The sequence below is a fragment of the Scyliorhinus canicula genome, chromosome 8 (assembly GCF_902713615.1).
Source record: "Scyliorhinus canicula chromosome 8, sScyCan1.1, whole genome shotgun sequence".
NCBI lineage: Eukaryota > Metazoa > Chordata > Chondrichthyes > Carcharhiniformes > Scyliorhinidae > Scyliorhinus > Scyliorhinus canicula.
The window spans coordinates 153,132,272-153,147,434 of record NC_052153.1 but is presented as its reverse complement, the minus strand read 5'-3'; positions in this window follow the sequence as shown (position 1 = coordinate 153,147,434).

The window sequence follows — 15,163 nt, the reverse complement described above, 5'->3', positions numbered from 1 at the left end:
GCTGGCCACCGGCAACTCTGCCGCCCTGTCTCATCTCTTCTGGAACTGGGTGGGATTATGCCAGATTCCCAACCTGTAGCCACCTTTTGGGTCTTTAGCCCGTGCCTGCTTCCAAATTCACCTCCCCTTAGCAGTTCAAATTCTTCACATGGAGAATCTAAATGTGTTCACAGACTGTCACACCTTTATGAAAATACCCTGTTCTGCTCACTTCTTATCAACAGATATGATTACATGATCAAATCATCAGGGTTGTGCTTAACCTCGACTACCTTTTTGCCAAGTTTATGCATCAATGTGAATCCTTTCTGTACTTTCTTTCAGAATTGGTACAGGCAGGAAGTGCTGATAAGCTTTAGTAGTCAACAGACTCTTTGTGATTTCTCATTTACATTTGAACAGAAATGCCATTGCCACAGATGCATGAAATTATCATGAATGAAACACTTAGCTTTTGTTCATTGGTGGGAAAACCAAACATTATAAATAATGCCAACTGTACAAGTAAGGTCCCTGCCCACAGTAAATTCAAATGCTGCAAATGATCTTGAGAGGAGTGAAGCATAATCTCATTACACCTTCGTAATAGGATAGTCAATAGGAAAAAATACTCAACCATCCTTTCCTGCTGGAAATTAATCTTTTGATAGTAAAGAACTTGAATATTGCTGAAAAGAGAGAGAAGTTGTCAAATCTTTTCATCTTGTACTCATCAGGATCAATGCAAGAATGGTAAAATGGTGATTGTTTGAAATTTGGTAGTCTTGCGTTCATCCTGATGAGTGGAAGGTGAAAAACTTTGGCGGCATGTCTCACATTTCAGCAATATGCTAGAATTGAATGATTATTAGAGAATATGAGGCTCTCCTGTTATACTTTAATGTATAGAAGTAAGTAAATGACTCCCGCAACAGTTATAATGCTTAGAAGGTGGAGATACAACATCATGCACAATCATAGGATGGGCAAAAAGTAATAAATTGTGCATCTTTATGGCTTTGCAAGATTTAATCTCAGCTTGATGCCAGAGTTGCTACCTAAATCACGCAGTAACAATGCATCAGGTAGCGCAAGAAATCTCTGGAGTTGCTTTTGACTGCCCAGTGTTACCAACAGTAAACATTATTGGACGCAGCTACCACCACTGGATGCCACTGGCAGACTTTACCTGGCCTCTGACGGGATGCACCGTCAGTTTGTGAACCTTTGTTTGGGTTGTTCACTTCTACTGATCTTCCTCCGTCCTCAGGGAAACCCCAGAGTCAACTAATGAAAATGAGAATTGCAAATTTCACCATCAACATATGTCTAATCTTCGCCACGAGGAATTGTTCTCCTGTTGTACAATGGAAATGGGGCATACTCCAGGTAATCAGTGGACCGTGTCTGTAATATAAAGAGAGAGTGTTTAAGAAACCTTCTAACCTCAGCTCAGTGCATTATAGGGTAAGTGATCCAGCAGCTCTTTGCAAAGTCACAGATGAAGCTACTTTTTCGTGGGGCAAAATTAAATCGAACACCAAACTGGGATTTGATATTGTTCTTTGGTCTCTCATAAATTTGCATAATTTCAGCTTCCTCAATTGATCTGCACCAGCTGCAAAAGCAGAGCAAGATTCAATTAATGGCTGCAGTGTGACTGGGATTAAAGTACAGATCCCTCAGCCCAGATCAAGGCCACTAAAATGTAAAGATATTGAATCCATCTTTTAAAAAAAAATTAATACATATTTTCCCTGCAAATGTTCCTCTGGAATGTGATATTGTTTGCGACATTTCAACCCTAAACCGGGTTGAACAAAGTGGCAGAATTGGCACATTTGGTATTAACCCCATGTAAATATATGAGAAAGATACGGGTCATCCACATTGATATGGATTACACTTGTTTGGCAAATTGTCTGGAATATTGCTCCTCAGTAGCGATTGTTGCGATGGAGAGACTGACATTTTGATAGAGAGAATCTTTAAAATTTACAGAACTAAATGCATATTTAACACATAGTGACATGCTCATTTTGCAAATAGTTAACTAAACCTGATGTGGTCCTCCAGATTCTGTACTAAACTTGCATGTTCTGTGTAATAACCTAGTTTCTGTGTCATTGTCCTGTGCCTCCTATGAACTCCGTGGTAAAAGGTTATGTTAAGCACAAATGATATAATAATAATAGCTTATTGTCACAAGTAGGCTTCAATGAAGTTATTGTGAAAAACCCCTAGTCGCCACATTCCGGCGCCTGTTCGGGGAGGCCGGTACGGGAATTGAACCCACACTACTTCCTTGTTCTGCATTACAAGCCAGCTGTTTAGCCCACTGTGCTAACCCATACAAAAAGGCTGCAGATGTTTTTATATAGTGCCTTAACATATCCCTCTGAGAGCGCTTCAATCCAATGAATTAACTATTAAAGTGCAGCCCCCGTTGAGATGTAGGCAAATGTGGCAGCCAATTTGCTCACACTCATGTCCTACAAGCAAAATGGACTTAAAACCACAGCTTGCATTTAAATAGTGCTATAATAAGATCACCTAAGGTGCTCCACAGGCACATTATCACACAATCATTGACACCAAACCGCACAATGAGACATAAGGACAGATAAACAGATGCTTGCTCAAAGAAATAGGTATCAAAGAGCACCTGAAAGGAGGAGAGTGTGGTGGAGAGGTGACCTTAAAACATTACCGCTGAAAGCTCGACAACCGGCGGAACTGGGGGCGTTGGCATGAACCTGGGGCCGGGGCAGTGGTGAAGATGGCCGAGTTGGGATGTCTGAATCAATGGCCGGTACGGCAGGAGTATCCGGCACGTGGCTTTGGAGATGGTCCACTTAGCGATTAGACTCACAGCCTTGTGTCTGTATCTGGTAAGAAACTGGACCTGTTTTCGGCAACATGATGCCCGGGATCCAAGCAGCCCCTCTGCCGAAGTTCCGGATGTATACCGCTTGCGGCGACCCGAGTCAGTCTCGGTTAGGCCCTGAGCGTAGCCGGCCTTTTAGCCAATATCCGGAAGGACGAGACACAAACAGTAGCAGAATAAGAATCTTGCTCAGTGGGTCTCCCGGGATCCCGGTGTTTTTTTCTCATGCCGAGCTAAAAAGTTTGAACTGTCAGCTCGGCCAACCCATTCGAACCTGGGAGGTATGGGCCAGTCCTCATGTGATGGATCCCATTGGCAGACATGAATGCCGCAAATTCCACACTTGTAAACGCCATAACATTGTCTGATACCAGCACCTCGGGTGTGCCGTGCACACTGGTCTGGGTCGTCGTTACCTGTATCCTGAGGAAGTCCATCCATTTGGAGTGGGCATCGATGAGAACGAGGAACATTGCCCCTTGAAAAGAGCTCGGAAAGTCTGTGGAGGTGAGTTCACGGACGACCTGGCCAGTGCCACGGTGAAGCGGACTGCAGGAGCCAACTTCTAGTGTACCTGACACTGGGCCACTCATTCAATGTCCGCATCGATGCCGGGCCACCAAACCTAGCTTTGAGCTAACATTTTCATCTTGGACATGCCAGGGTGTCCATTGTGGAGGTCCGTCAGGAGCGGGTGACCACCATGCGGGTCCCCAAAGGAGCACACCATCCTCTATGCTAAGCTCCTGCATCTTTGTGGCACAGACATTTAGGTCCTGTGGTACAGCCCTGTGCTGAGTCCTATACTGAACCATATGGCAGACATGGGATAGCGGAGGGTCAGTTGGTGCCACGATGGATAGCGAGTCCAGAAAATGGAGGTTGGCAATTACCTCACCAGCCACCGTTGGTGTCGGTGCCCTGGTCGGCAGGGGCAGACGGCTTCATGCTTCGGCGTAGGGAATCTTGGCCCCGGAGCCGTGCTCCAGCAAATAGTCATAGGCTGTGAGCAGCAATGCCCATCGCTGGCTTCGAACAGAAGCAACTCAGAGTCCCTTTTGGGTCATAAAGCATACGGGGCAGATCGGACGCGGAATTAGCATGACTGAGCCACTGGGTCCAGGCTTATTCAGGCCATGGCTCCTTTAATGGTGCCAAAACGATCCTGGAATACCGATGGGGTCCTGGATGAACTCCTTCAGGGCCATGTGGGTTCATGCGGCACACCTGATGCTGTAGCCATGCTGGCCACGCAAAATGGACACTGAGCCAAACTAAAATGGAAGGCTGCTGGGAAACAGACAGTTCAGCCAGAACAGCAGTCTGCAAAGAGCAGTTTGCATTCTGCAGTAGCAGAAACCAGTTTGGGCTCAGGTGAAGAGACCTTAGCTAGGTGCAAATGGCAAAACGCTTTGCATGCTAATGAGGCCATCAGACTTGAACACCCACACAATAGATACATTTGGTTCTGAATGGACACATTCCAATCAAGACCCAGACATCGAGGCACCAGAAACCTCCGAACAAAAGGACATAAGAAACGCCCCCTCCATCACGGAGACCCCCTCGCATTGGGGAATTAATCCAGTATCGATAAGAAATTGATCCAATAGGTAGAGCCCGCCCGAGAAGAGGGAAGGACAACGGAACCCCTATAAAAGATAGGGACCTCGTGTTGTCCGGTCTGTTAAACCTGTGCTCCGGCCCCGACTGACACCTGGTATCCTGACTCCAGCCGTTGAGCACCAGCCGCCGAAACCGTAAGTTCAACGCTCGCTACGCGATCCAAGCCCGCTAGACTCCCAAGTGCCAGAACGCTTGCTGAAGGCTGCAGACAAAACCAGGACGAAGGCCTCGTTCTCTGACCTTGCCTGTTCCTGTTAGATAAGTATTCTGTTTGCTTATGTTTAGTTGTAGCTTAGTCTCTTAGTGTGTGTGCATGAGTATTTATTATTAACTGTATAATAAATATTGATCGTTTGAACTTGACTAATCGGTGTATCGTCTTTATTACTTTGAATTTGACCTTGGAATACTTGTGACGTTGCCTATACGGCAGCTGGCGACTCCAGAGCTTAAATAATTACATAGAACAGAGCCTAGCAGTGTTAAGCACACGTCGAACTCGGAGGCGTGTTAATACACTCCAATAAACGCGTTTTACGCCCATAGTAAAACGTGCAACATTTAGTGGCGACATCCGCCGGGACCCTGTTGTAAGTGGAAACACCACAGTGTCCAGGACCCTGAAATTTGAATTGGAACTCCAAATTGCAGAGAAAGAAAGAGATCACAAGTATTCAAGGTGTTCACAATAATAAGCGAAATTCGGAAGTGTGTTTAGTGCATGCGTACTAACAGGGCTGTAAGGTAAAACTGAAAGCTTTTTGTTGCGACAAACTTTCGGTAGTTTTGTAATCGGAAAATAGCGTAAGCCGTACCCTTTTCACGAAACACCACCCCAGCAACCCCCTGTTCCAAATTATAAAAAGAGAGTCAGAGGAAATGGCCATGCAGGCAATGGAACGTCTGATGGATCCAGCAAAGTTTGTGGTCGCAGCGACCAGCAGCAGTAGCAGAGTAGGCCAGTGTCCCACGTGGGAGCTGGAACTCCGCAAATATTTACAAGGAAAGGGATGGCCCCTTTGGAAAGAGTTTTGTGCAAATGAGGAGACAGGTCCCGGAAGTATAGGTCATACTTGGTGGGAGAACCTCTCTCAGATACACAAAAAGAGTTTAAGTAAAGCACGCAAGCCGATGGCGATTGTGTCCTGCTTGGCACAGTTGCGAGGCGCAGAGGAGGTTATCAGGACGCTCCGGGCAGATTTAGAGGAAAGGAACCGAATGAGTAAGGTCGATGTCAGGGACATCGAGAAAGAAAACCTGGATCTTAAAGGGAAGTTGGCAGAGAAGGATAGAGAGGTGGATGATGCCAAGAGGGCTCACCAGTCTTGTCTAGCTCATCTGAACAGTTCCCAGACCCAGTATGAGAAAGCCTATCAGGACGTGCAACGTGCCGTTCTGATAAGACAGGAATCGGAAAAGCAGGTGGAGGCATTGCAGAGGCAATGTTCCGATCTCAAAGCAGCTTTGAGAGCACTCCACGCTGCAACGACCGAACAAAGACAAAGCACAGTTGACCACGCGAAATGCAGGAAACAGATTGCGGAACTGCAATCTCTGCTTTCGGTGCAGAATGGCTTCCAAAGCACCTTTGGAGCTCAGTTAGATGGGGAAAATGCCCCAGATTGGCAGGAATTAAGCGAGACAGCGCAGCGTTATGTTCAGGGAACATGTGCGCCCGCAGCTCAGCAGAAACGACAGGCACCCCAACCCCCCACAGCTCAGATCATAACCGCACCCATGAATCCCGTAACCACACAGAGGAAAGCCGAATCAGAAGGCGCCCCAGACATAACTTACACCACCCCTTTAATAGTAACCCAGCTAAGGGACGCTTGTGAAAAGATCACTCCGTTCCTCCCCACCGCAGACCCCCACCAGTTCTTCGCGAAAGTAAAACAGCAGGCTACCATGTACGGCCTGGATGAGAGAGAGCAGGTTAAGCTCACCGTGTTGAGCTTAGACCAGAGTGTAGTGGCAGCCCTTCCCGACCCACAAAACGTGGCAGGAGGCAGCCTAGAGGAGATGCACACTGCCATTTTAGATGCCATCGGGTACAATAGAGGTGACCCCGTAGAAGGCTTGAATAAGTGCAGGCAGAAGAGATCTGAACACCCCACAGCATTCGCCGGAAGGCTGTGGATTCACTTCAGCGCAGTTTTCGGACAGCTAGATAGAGCGCATTTAACCCGCGAAAACATGGTTAAGTGGACGCGCACAATTATCTCACACGCAACAGAAGCAGGACAGAGCGCTTGCAATAATTACGACCCCTCAGAAGAGGCCCATAACGAAAAATGGGTCCTCAAAAGATTGTCCCGCGCTTGGGAGCAATCGCTTCAGGCAAAAGCAAAGGTTAGATCCCCAGAAGAGGCTCAGGCTGCTGCAGATATCCAAGCAGTCAGAGAGCACCAGAAGCCCGCATGGGTAAATGAAGGCAAGAGCAGCCCTCAACAGAAAGGACAGGAATGCTATAACTGTGGACAGTTAGGGCATTGGGCAAAAGAGTGTAATGCACCCCAGCGATCTCAGAGAGGCCAGCAGACAGGCACTCTGAACCGCAACAAGGCAAAACCAATCCACAATGTAGCAGTACAGTCAGGACCCACCAATGTGGACGAGACGAACTGACGGTGTTCGGGCTCCCCCACTTGGGTCTGTGACACACTATGGGACTCATCAGGGAGGCCCGTAGTCACGGCAAAAGTCAAAGGGAAGCCCATAGAGTTATTGTGGGACACAGGAGGATCCCGCACCACCATTAACTCCACAACCACGGCACACGCAGACACGTGGCCGACCACCTCCACCATCACACTTAGCGGGTTCACCGGACACTCGCAGCAGGGACATATCACAGCACCCGTAGCGATCCAGCTAGGGAACATTAGCACAAGGCACCCCGTAGTTTTAGTAAATCTTCCCCGGACAGCAGAGCACATCCTGGGGATAGATTTTATGAACGCCCACAGCTTGTCGTTCGACCCAGTGAACCAGTGTGTCTGGCGAATGGCGAGATCAGACAGAGCACCAGCCACCCTCACAGTAGGAGACTACGCTAATCGGATTAGCGCAGTGGGAGAGTACTCATTCGACCTGACTACACTCCACACCGACAGACAAATTAAGGCCCTACTAAACAAACACAGGACAGCATTTGCAAGTCACCGTCATGACTGTGGCAGAATGACTGGACAAGTTCATGTTACCGGACAGGACCCCCGACCGCAAAAGCAGTATAGATTTCCCCTCGAGGCAGAGGTGGAAATAGAAAAGGTTATAGGCAGCTTGTTGGACCAAGGTGTACTGAGAACGGTAGCCTCCACCAACAATGCCCCTATTTGGCCAGTGAGGAAGCCCGATGGATCATGGCGTCTGACCATCGATTATCGGGAACTCAACAAAGTAACCCCCGCAGTAGCCCCAACGGTAGCTACTAGTCCCGAGACCATGCTCAAGCAGGGTCTCAACGCCAAGTACTTCACGGTATTGGACATCAGTAATGGATTCTGGTCAATACCATTGGCAAAAGCGTGCCAATACAAATTCGCATTCACTTTTAAAACGCAGCAGTACACGTGGACATGCCTCCCACAGGGATTCCACAATTCACCCTCCATTTTCCACCGACAGCTGGCAAGTGGATTAGAAAAATTTTCCCGACCCGAATGTCTGGTACAGTATGTAGACGACCTACTACTGCAGACAGACACAAAGGCAGAGCACATTTCGCTTCTGGCCGAACTCCTAGAACTCTTAACTGAAATTGGCTGTAAAGTTAACCCGAAAAAGGCCCAAATATTGGAAAGTAAAGTGATGTATTTGGGATCAGTCATCACGCACGGCAAACGCGAGATCGAATTCAAAAGAATTGATTCGATTGTCAAATTGCCCCTTCCCCAGAATGTATCAGCCCTCCGGTCGTTTTTAGGACTGGTTGGCTATTGTCGGAACCACATCGACGGATTCGCGACAAAAGCCGCCCCACTTTCAGACCTCCTTAAGAAAGGAGCCCCCTGGGAATGGCTTCCGCAGCATACAGGCGCTGTGGAAGAGTTGAAACGAGCCCTTAGTGCAGCACCCGCGCTGCTAGTCCCCGACCAACTTTCACCGTACGCAATAGAGGTAGCGAGCACCGATCTGACCCTCTCGGCCGTGTTGCTTCAGGAACGGCACGAGCAGCTAAGACCAGTGGCTTATGCCTCCCGACTGTTAGACCCAGTAGAACAAGGATTTTCGGCCTGTGAGAGGCACCTCCTTGCTGTCTTCTGGGCAGTGCAGTATTTCTCATACATCACCGGACTCAACCCCATTACTATTCTGACCGAACACACACCCACACAGCTACTACTAGACGGTCGACTGAAGGACGGTTCAGTTAGCCAGATTAGGGCAGCTAGGTGGACCCTACTTTTACAAGGACGGGACATTACAGTGAAACGGACACGCACCCACACATACTTAGCAGACAACCTCCAATACCCCGGACAGCCCCATGACTGTGAAATTGTAGCTCCCCTGCATAACACAGGACCCTTTTTAGCCAAAACACCCCCCAGGAAGATAGGGAACCCGAAACAAAGCCCCCAGCCCACAGACACGTGTGGACCCTTGAGGATTTATGTAGACGGTTCCTCCACAGTTTTAAATGGTGAGCGTATCACAGGATGCGGCATCTATGTAGAGGACGCGCAGGGGCGCGCTCTCGAAGAAATCGCTCTTAAGTTACCAGGTCACTTAGGCGCGCAGGCAGCAGAGCTAGCAGCCATAGCGTACATAGTGGACCACCCCGATTCTTTCCCCAGCCCAGCAGACATATATTCAGACAGCTTATATGTCTGTAACAGTTTAACCGATTTTCTGCCCCTGTGGAGGACACGAGGTTTTGTCTCCGCAGACGGGAAACCCCTTCCATCAGCCCCTCTACTCCAGCATATTTTAGCGAAAGCGAAGGACAGGACCTTCGGCATAATAAAAGTAAGAAGTCACCATAGGTCATCACCCCCTGGGAACGTAAAGGCCGACGCATTGGCTAAGGCAGGTTCCAGGAGAGGACACTTATGGACCCCCCCAGCTAGCGCACCAGCTAGCGCCCCTGTGAGCGCAGTCCAAGTCTCACAGACTGATATTAAAGATCTCGTGGCAGCACAAAAACAGGACGGAGACCTCAGGGAGGTTTTCAAGGGAAACTTTGTGCCTGCTTACGAGCACTTTAAACACGCACTGACCACACATGAGGGTGTGATCATTAAGGACCGACTTTATGTGGTCCCACAGCAGGACAGGAATCAGATGATTGCCTTGTTCCATGACGGACACGGGCATCAGGGAATTGATGCAACAACGAGGCACCTCAGGCAACTCTGTTGGTGGCCTGATCTCAGGAATGATGTAACGCACTACATTGAGAATTGCCTGATTTGTGCTCAGAATAACCCGGAGAGGTATTCTAAGAAAGCACAACTTCGGCATACTCGCCCAGTTAACGGCCCTTGGACAAACCTCCAGATCGACTTTATAGGTCCATTGCCCCCTTGTCGGAATGGCTATAAATACGTTCTGGTGGTGATAGATACCTTTACCAAATGGGTAGAGGCATTTCCCTCGCGAACAAACACAGCAAAGACAGCTGCAAAGATCCTGACCCACCACATCTTCACGAGATGGGGTTTACCCCGAAGTATCGATTCGGACCAGGGATCTCACTTTACAGGACGGGTCATGAGGAACGTCCTGACAATATTCGGAATCAAACAGAACTTCCACATTGCGTATCATCCACAGTCCAGCGGGATTGTGGAGCGCATGAATCGGACCCTAAAAACTACCCTTAGGAAAATGGTTCAAGAGAACAATTCCACATGGGATTCAGTGCTCCCCTTTGCACTTATGTTCATAAGGAACACTGTCTCCACATCGACAGGATACACACCACACACACTCATGACCGGACGCCCTATGAAAGGTACAGAATTCCTTTTAGGACTGGACATGACAAGCCCCGAAGTGACGGCCCTCACACATGAAAAGGCAGTTAGAGATCTAGTTGAGACTGTGAGGTCTGCACAGCTCGCAGCCGCAGTCCAGCTAGGGAAACGCCGACAGCAACGTACTGCCTGTTTCAATAAGACCGTACACACCACAGAATTCCAGGTTGGGCAACAGGTAATGTTATCTGTTTATAACCCCAGCAGTTTTTTGGCTCCAAAATATTCCGGTCCCTACTCAATTTCGGACAAAATTAGCCCCTCCGTTTACAGGATAAAGTATCCTAATGGGAAGACCGCGTGGTTCCATATCAACCAGTTAAAGGCATATGGAACACAGGCCAACCATGCTCACCATGTCCTGCTAGATGCAGCAGAACACTTCACCCCGCCCACCAGAGACACTTTTCCACCATCCCCCTCACAGACCAGTTCATCCACGGACTCGCCCACGACTCCGCCCACAGACCACTACAGACCACGCCCCGACACGCCCACAAGCTGCCACAGCAGAGACAGTAGGACAGACACTGACTCTGAAGACAGCGACACCACACAGCCATACAGCCCACACTGCACCAACTACGACCCCGACTCCAGTGACCCCATGGAAGTCACCTACCCCAAATATCCAGAACCACCACCCGACCCCGACTACCCCGACAACACACTCGACGCTACACAATGGCACAGGGACAATTCCTACAGACTTGTCCGCAATGATGAGAGTGACCCCCGGTCACACAACTCCAAAATAGCATGCCTGATCCACACAAGGGTGTGGGATCCGGGAGAGCAGGACGACACGGTGTCTGACTCCCGACACGGCAACCCCTTTGTGACCCTGTTCACAGAGGCAGAATCAAAGTGAGGTGTCCAGATGATGTAAGATAGGAATCGTTTGAGGGAAACGATGTCCTTTCTGATGGAACCTGCACGTATGTTTGTCTTCGTTTTATGTTTGTTTGTCTCAGGAATGTACATTGTTCAGCTGGAGGATGGACATCTTCTTTTCAGCTGAAAAGATTGTGACCACCTCACATACACGTTAGTTTGTCCGCAGATACTTCTGAGAACTTCGGTTTGATTGGAGATCCTTTCCAAAGTTGTAAGGCCACACGCCAAATAGCTTGTCCGCAGATATCTCTGAGAACTTCAGTGATGTCCTCAGTTGGAGCATCTTGGCTCCCTTGGTTTTTTAGGTGCCCCTCTATTCGGCGAAATAGAGGCTGCAAGTCATGGTCAACACATTCGTACCCGTTTCCTCCAGGTTACTCAGGCAGTGGACAAACGGCACTGAGGACCCGCCCTGTCTGAGAACCAACCCTTGGTCAGCCAAGCTCGGGTATGGCACAGCACGCCCTACCCGGGGATCCCATCCAACTCGTACCCGTAGCGGCCCATACGCAACTCATTCGGATGTTTGTTTCCAAATTTGTTTTCATTTTAGGTTAGGTAGCCCTTCGGCCGCCATCCCACATGCTATTTACATCCGGAAACATTCGGATGGTAAATCAGCAAAGCCTGCGAGACGGCTCGCAGAAGGAAGGATTGTTAGGTGTATGCTGGTCTTTAAATTCGCTTTTTGAAAAAAAAATGAGGGGAGTCACAGGGTGTGACCTAGCCAGTCATTTTAAAGGGTCAATTGGGTTTTGAAAGACAGATGCACTAACAAGTAAAGGTCTTAAACTGTGTATTGACAGATACTGTGCTTGATCCCAAAGGTTTCAAAGGACGAGACAGAGGTCGAAGCCAGGATTGTCAATACCGGAGGAAGAAGGAAGAGAAAGAAGAAGAACAGCAAAATGATGGAAGCCCACTTATTACTATTTAATGTCATATGTATATGTGTGGAAACAAGACACGTTTCCCCCACAACCCCCACCGTAAATGTTAGTACAGCAAACCCCCAGTGCTCAGCTCTGATCAGCGAGGTTCAGACCTGGTGTACTAAATTCATGACGTGGTACTCCATGTCCTACATAATCGAATCACTGTTGGTGATTGCGATCCTCACCATCCTAGTGCAGACCCTCAGGTTGAGGAAATGGAAGAGGAGAGCCTCTCGTTCCAGCACCTCACCCATCTATAGAGTGCAATCCCCCATCTTCGGATTCCACCAAACCCCTCAACCCCTCACTGATTACAACACTCTGTAAATAAAATTCAGCCATGTATTATATTGTTCCATACTCGACTGCCGAGTTGGGAAGTGTGATGTTGTGGTGTGAATGGTTAAGGTTTAGAGTGATTAAATGTTTAAGTTAAGGCTAATAGTGATAGGTAGAGGTTCCCAATTGTAGTAATGCATGTCCCTTTGACATAGGGCCAAGTAGAAATGTTAGTTAAATTTTTTTTCTCTTCTTCCCATAGTTTAGAACAGAGTAGAACAGGAACCGGCAAGAGGTCAGAACACAAGGAGGCAAAGCACATAGGTGATCCTTCACAATAGTATGATTGTGAGGATCACAAGGAGGGAATGTAGCCATGCTGGCCACGCAAAATGGACACTGAGCCAAACTAAAATGGAAGGCTGCTGGGAAACAGACAGTTCAGCCAGAACAGCAGTCTGCAAAGAGCAGTTTGCATTCTGCAGTAGCAGAAACCAGTTTGGGCTCAGGTGAAGAGACCTTAGCTAGGTGCAAATGGCAAAACGCTTTGCATGCTAATGAGGCCATCAGACTTGAACACCCACACAATAGATACATTTGGTTCTGAATGGACACATTCCAATCAAGACCCAGACATCGAGGCACCAGAAACCTCCGAACAAAAGGACATAAGAAACGCCCCCTCCATCACGGAGACCCCCTCGCATTGGGGAATTAATCCAGTATCGATAAGAAATTGATCCAATAGGTAGAGCCCGCCCGAGAAGAGGGAAGGACAACGGAACCCCTATAAAAGATAGGGACCTCGTGTTGTCCGGTCTGTTAAACCTGTGCTCCGGCCCCGACTGACACCTGGTATCCTGACTCCAGCCGTTGAGCACCAGCCGCCGAAACCGTAAGTTCAACGCTCGCTACGCGATCCAAGCCCGCTAGACTCCCAAGTGCCAGAACGCTTGCTGAAGGCTGCAGACAAAACCAGGACGAAGGCCTCGTTCTCTGACCTTGCCTGTTCCTGTTAGATAAGTATTCTGTTTGCTTATGTTTAGTTGTAGCTTAGTCTCTTAGTGTGTGTGCATGAGTATTTATTATTAACTGTATAATAAATATTGATCGTTTGAACTTGACTAATCGGTGTATCGTCTTTATTACTTTGAATTTGACCTTGGAATACTTGTGACGTTGCCTATACGGCAGCTGGCGACTCCAGAGCTTAAATAATTACATAGAACAGAGCCTAGCAGTGTTAAGCACACGTCGAACTCGGAGGCGTGTTAATACACTCCAATAAACGTGTTTTACGCCCATAGTAAAACGTGCAACAATGCCAATCTAACTGCAAGTGGCATAACCAGTCAAGCCCCAACAAGATTGGAACCGCTCCCGGTGACCACCAGATTCACATTTGTCTCTGACAGGGTCAGCGATCGAAGGACCAACCGAATGCGGGTGAACGTAGGGCGACTGACTACCGACACTGCTGCTCCAGTATCGAGCTCCATGCAGATTGGTGTCCATTAATCAGTAGGGAGATCTGGGTGGGCGCTGCTCTTAGGGCAGCAATGCAATGCAACTGCTGGTAGGTGTTGTCATCATCTTCCACGTAGTCAGTCCTGTCACGTAGGGGCTGGTCGCGACTAGTGGGTCGGTGGGTGGGTTGATCCTCGCGGGACCATGGGCGGGATTCTCCCAGCCCCGTGCCGGGCCGGAGAATCGCCCAAACCATGCCACGCCGTCCCGACACGGGCGCGCGATTCTCCGTGGTGCGGAGAATGGGCACCATTTGTGGCAGCATATTTGGCGCGGCGCTGGTCGAGGGCCGCTGTCCACGGCCGGGCCGTCGCTTCTCCCGCCCGGAGGGGCCGAGCGGCCGCGCGGAAAAAGCAGAGTCCTGCTGGCGCCGTCCACACCTGGTCGCTGCCGGTGGGAACTCTGCGCGTTGGGTCGCAGGGGGCAGCCTGTGGGGGGCGGGGTGGGGGCTCCGCCCCCGGGGTGGCCTCCGATGGGGTCTGGCCCGCGATTGGGGCTCCCCGATTGGCGGGCCAGCCTCTCCCCTTCCCTCAGGCCTACTTTGTTGCGCTTGCAGCCCCAGAACCCTCGCGCCATGTTGCGCCGGGGCTGGAGTGTTCTGTGAGTCTACCGTGCATGCTTCAGTTGGCGCTTCGCCACTGCGCATGCGCGGGTTAGTGCCGCACCCAGTCCGCACCAGGCTGTAAGGCTGGAGCGGCCTGAACCGCTCCAGCACCGTGTGGGTGCCAGAATCGCTACTGCCCGCGCCCGTTTGCGCCATCGTGAAACGCGATGGTGTTCACGACGGTGCGGACACTTAGTCCCGCGATCGGTGAATTGCACCCCCTGTCTCTCTGGTTCCTGCGGCCTGTTGCTGCCCCGCTGGCTGGTGATCATATTTTTGTACCTCCTGGTTGGGGGAGAACGTCCCGTTATGTCCTCGGCCTTTATTACGGTGGTCCGTGTTCCCCCAGTAAGTGTCCCAATGTTGGGGGCCAGCCTCCTCATGTCTAGCAGAGTGCGATTGGCGCTTGTTATGGCATCCCAGACGGAGCACTGACAGTCCCTCG